This window comes from Procambarus clarkii, chromosome 22 (genome assembly GCF_040958095.1).
Source record: "Procambarus clarkii isolate CNS0578487 chromosome 22, FALCON_Pclarkii_2.0, whole genome shotgun sequence".
Lineage (NCBI taxonomy): Eukaryota > Metazoa > Arthropoda > Malacostraca > Decapoda > Cambaridae > Procambarus > Procambarus clarkii.
Window position 1 is genome coordinate 42,936,416 of NC_091171.1, and position 5,493 is coordinate 42,941,908.

At 45.2% G+C, this 5,493-nt stretch overlaps 1 pseudogene; it reads left to right on the forward strand.

The window, feature by feature from the left end:
- The first annotated feature begins 1,586 nt into the window (after window positions 1-1,586).
- On the forward strand, window positions 1,587-5,153 carry LOC138367553 (cytochrome c oxidase subunit 3-like; annotated as a pseudogene).
- The last annotated feature ends 340 nt before the right edge of the window (window positions 5,154-5,493 follow it).

A 5,493-nucleotide genomic window follows, 5' to 3' on the forward strand; every position in this document is an offset into this window, starting at 1 on the left:
TACAGTTTTTATGTTTTATATATTGTGTAAACGCTGTGTGACTTCACTATGACGTTATAATATTCCAGCCGTTACAGATCCTACTGAGTATTTACGCATCTCTCGTCTAGATGGGGCTACCAGCCGCCATGCTGTACCTTGAGGTAATCAAACAAACTTGTGGCTTTATTGATCAAATACAGTACAGTTACATCCTGCAATAATAGCAAGGCCATATAATATACAATACATATATACAGTTTATTCACTTTCTGTTCACTATAATAGCAAACTGCGTATCAACTAAAGCTAACACAACCAGGAAATAAGAGAGTACATTATACCGACCCGTATACACGTGAGCCACAGCTGATCTGCCAGTCACCAAAACAATAACAGTCAAGCGAGCGTCCATGCATCGGGTACAACAATAACTCCAGCCAGGTACGATAGATACAATATTTTTACTACACACACACCTGCATTTAAATTATCATCATCACGAAAAAATATAAAATACGTAATTGTTCAACACTCTCCTGGATGTGTAAGGCCCAGTTTGATCTTCGGATAGAATTTCCACCCCGCGAGGCGGAGGTAAAACTTCGCACAAGCAATTTGCAAACTTCGCCTCCTGCCTCACAAATTATATACGAACATAAAATAAAGACACGAATATGTTAAATTTATGGATTTGGAAGATGGAACGTCAGCGGGAGAGAAATTTAGCATTTCGTGTTGATCACTTGCTTTCGTCTGGGGTGGTGGTGGTTGGGAGGGGGAGGGGGAGGGGGGGGGTGTTTTTGTCTTTCCCGCCACTCGCTTTACTAGCGAGTGGCGGGAAAGAAAAATATTTTCCATGGTTGACTGGGGGTTAAAGCGAGGTAAACTGTACCCAAACCGATAGTTTACACACAATACGAAAGAGCAAGGGTTGGTTTGCAAGGCGTGCTCATGATAAAACGTGGGTTTACAAGGTTTACTGAGAGCAAATATATGTTTTCAGGTTGTATTGATCTCGAGAAGTAGGTTTACATGTTCCTTGGTGGCCAAGAGAATCCCGCTCACGCGTAAGTTCCGTAACATTGTTCCCGCACGTCTTGTAATTACGAAACAACGACGTGCCTCGACGGAGGGCTGGAAGACTCGCTGGAAGAATGTCTGGAAGAATACCTGGAAGTTATGACTGAAAGTTATGACCGGAAGCTATGACTGGAAGCAATGACTGGAAGCTATGACTGGAAGCAGTGACTGGAAGCAATGCCTGGAAGCAATGTCTGGAAGTTATGACTGAAAGTTATGACTGGAAGCTATGACTGGAAGCAATGCCTGGAAACAATGCCTGGAAGCAATGCCTGGAAGCAATGACTGGAAGCAATGACTGGAAGCAATGCCTGGAAACAATGCCTGGAAACAATGCCTGGAAACAATGACTGGAAGCAATACCTGGAAGCAATGACTGGAAACAATGCCTGGAAGCAATGCCTAGAAGCAATGCCTGGAAGCAACGCCTGGAAGCAATGCCTGGAAGCTATGACTGGAAACAATGGAAGCAATGCCTGGAAAAAATACCTGGAAACAATGCCTGGAAGCTATGCCTAGAAGCTATGCCTGGAAGCTATGCCTGGAAGCTATGCCTGGAAGCTGTGGAAGCAATACCTGGAAGCAATGCCTGGAAGCAATGCCTGGAAGCAATACCTGGAAACAATGCCTGGAAGCATTGTCTAGAGGAAGGCCTGGAAACAATGCGTGAAATAACACCCATAAACACCGACCCAGGCAACAGGGGAGCGTATTTGCAGAATAACTTTATACAACTGGACATTATTTTTTTTACAATAGGTGAAAATACTAGCAGTAGCAAGAAGGACAATGAAGGGATAAATTTACTGGTCGACTTTTATCAGTTTAATTCGACAACCTGAAAGGCAATTGTTCTGTTGACTGGAAAACAAAGGCAGAAGCACGGGGAAGAGTCAAAAGAAAATGTTACTGAAAGAATGCTTGGGACTACCATTGGCGGACTGTTTGATGATTCATCTGGAGAGTAACAGTGATAGACTGGAGGAGCGACTGTGTGGGTCCGCCTCCAGTCTGTGCTCGCCTAGTAGTGCTTGCTGGGGTTCAGCTTCGGCTCTTTGCTCCCGCTTCTCAACTGTCAATCAACCGGTGTACAGATTCCTGAGCCTATTGGGGTCTTATCATATCTACATTTGAAGCTGTGTATGGAACCTGCCTCCACCAGAATCATTTTGTGTGTACTCACTTAATTGTGCTTGCGGGGGTTGAGCTTTGGCTCTTTGGTCCCGCCTCTCAACTGTCAATCAACTGGTGTACAGATTCCTGAGCCTACTGGGCTCTATCATATCTACATTTGAAACTGTGTATGGAGTCAGCCTCCACCACATCATTTCCTAGTGCATTCCATTTATTAACTACTCTGACACTGAAAAAATTCTTTCTAACGTCTCTGTGGCTCATCTGGGTACTAAGTTTCCACCTGTGTCCCCTTGTTCGTGTCCCACCCGTGCTGAAGAGTTTGTCTTTGTCCACCCTGTCAATTCCCCTGAGAATTTTGTAGGTGGTTATCATGTCTCCCCTTACTCTTCTGTTTTCCAGGGATGTGAGGTTCAGCTCCTTTAGCCTTTCCTCGTAGCTCAATCCTCTCAGTTCCGGGACGAGCCTGGTGGCATACCGCTGAATCTTCTCTAACTTTGTCTTGTGTTTAACTAGGTATGGACTCCAGGCTGGAGCTGCATACTCCAGGATTGGTCTTACATAAGTGGTATACAGGGCTCTGAAAGATTCCTTACACAAGTTTCTGAAGGCAGTAGTGTGGTATACAGGGTTCTGAAAGATTCCTTACACAAGTTTCTGAAGGCAGTTCAGAAGGCAGTGTGTGTGTGTACTTACCTAGTTGTGCTTGCGGGGGTTGAGCTCTGGCTCTTTGCTCCCGCTTCTCAACTGTCAATCAACTGATGTACAGATTTCTGAGCCTATTTGGCTCTATCATATCTACACTTGAAGCTGTGAAAGGAGTCAGCCTCCACCACATCACTTCCTATTGCAATCCATATGTCTACTACTCTGACACTGAAATGTGTGTGTGTGTGTGTGTGTGTGTGTGTGTGTGTGTGTGTGTGTGTGTGTGTGTGTGTGTGTGTGTGTGTGTGTGTGTGTGCGTGCGTGTGTGCGCGTGCCGAGCGTGCATCACACTCCCAGGTTAGGGTAGCTCGCCTTTACCAGGAAGGAACGCCTCGCGCTGCGCCAATACGGCAGTTTGGACACCCCGTGCTCTCTGATATTTTACAAATCCGATCGGGGATTTCTGCCCGCGGGATTAGCCAGGCGAGGGAGGTTCCATTTGCGTGTACACGTGTGTCGAGCCCAAGGTCTTAAGTGTTCCTGTCTGAGGCCTTCCGGGATAATGCTGCTGCTCCTTGACGTCGAAGCTACAGAATCGGGCAGAAAACTTTGAGATAGTTGCTGAAATCAAGAGAGCTGTGAGGGGTATTAACCTCGTGCTCTTACTCTTAAGGGAACAGCACCACCTATCTACACCAACGACTGCCTCCTACCCACCTCTCTTCCCACACCTATCTACACTATCCTCCTCTCTCCCACCTACATCATCCCACTAAACTATTGATGTTCCACTAACCTGCCCTCTGGAGTGTCCACAGTGAATTAAATGCAGGGTATTTAATTAAACATAAGAACCTAAGCCACCAACCTAACCTAATTAACCCACACACAGCAAACGTGGATTTTTGTGAGCCGCTACATTTGATATTGGGAAGATACTGGAGGGACAGGTCCCAAATCTACACAGTAAAATAACAACGTACTGGAATGAACGACATGGAAGAAAATTCAGAATAGAACCAGCGAAAAGCAGAGGTGCCATAGGCACAATCAGAGAATACTGTATAAACATCAGAGGTCCGCGGTTGTTCAACGTCCTACCAGCGAGCATAAGAAATATTGCCGGAACAACCGTAGACATCTTCAAGAGGAAACTAGACTTTCCTCCAAGGAGTGCCGGACCAACCGGGCTGTGGTGGGTATGTGGGCCTGCGGGCCGCTCCAAGCAACAGCCTGGTAGACCAAACTCTCACAAGTCAAGCCTGGCCTCGGGTCGGGCTTGGGCAGTAGAACTACTCCCAGAACCCCACCAAGCAGGTACTGGTGGGATCAAAGCGTACAAAATGCGGCGGTGTTCCTGGCACTGGGCGACGCTGTGGGCAGCCACAGTGTGCTCTACCCCGAGGCTCAGACCTATAATATTAACCAGAAAGCTAATTAAGTGATTCCACCAATTTAGAGCGGATTTACTATGAGATTTGTGGGTGTAATTTTGACTATAATTCAATGAGGACGTGATGTCGTTCGGGGGAGGGGGAGGACTTATTAAAGGGTTACATACTGGAGTTGTAATAATTAATAATAATTATAATTTTAATAATTTTAGGAATAATTTTGTTTATTTTATCAGAAGTTATTTTCTTTTGAGCTTTTTTTCATAGAAGTTTATCTCCAGCAGTAAGAAGTGGGAAGGTACTGACCTCTAAGGGTAATTTAACCAATTGACCCTTATGGGATTCCTTGATTAAATACTACTATTTTATTATCTTCTTGGGGGCAACAGCAATTTTAAATTCTAATCATAAAGAGGCTTTACAGAGGTTAATATTAACTGTATTGCTAGGTTTATATTTTACGGGGTTAACAGGCTTCTGAATATATTGAAGCATCTTTTTCCATTTCCGATTCGATTTATGGTTCATCTTTTTTTGTAGCTGCTGGTAATTATGGATTACGTGTTGACCACGTAATCCACGTAATTAAACCCCACACTAGAAAGTGAAGGGACGACGACGTTTTGGTCCGTCCTGGACCATTCTCAAGTCGACTGTGGTCCAGGACGGACCGAAACGTCGTCGTCCCTTCACTTTCTAGTGTGTGGTCTGGTCAACATATTTCAGCCCCGTTATTGTGACTCCTCGCCTGCTCACGGATTACGTGTTGTTATTGTGTTTTACGTGTTTTACATACACGTTACATACGTGTTTTTCTGTATGTTTATTTCGTTTATATAAATGTCATTTTCCTCTTGCCATCATTTTGGATTTGAAGCAGTTGCTTGGTATTGGCATTTTGTGGCTGTAGTGTGAGTGTTATCTTGAGATGATTTCGGGGCTTTAGTGTCCCCGCGGCCCGGTTCTCGACCAGGTCTCCACCCCCAGGAAGCAGCCCGTGACAGCTGACTAACACCCCACGTACCTATTTTACTGCTAGGTAACAGGGGGCATAGGGTGAAAGAAACTCTGTCCCATTGTTTTTCGCCGGCGCCCGGGATCGACTCCGGGACCACAGGATCACAAGTCCAGCGTGCTGTCCGCTCGGCCGACCGGCTCCCTATTGTTGTTCCCTTATGTTTGTATTTACTGGTGAAGGGGTTAATTATTTTTTAGTATAAATATATATTTGGCTTCCAAGCAATAGGTCTAGAAT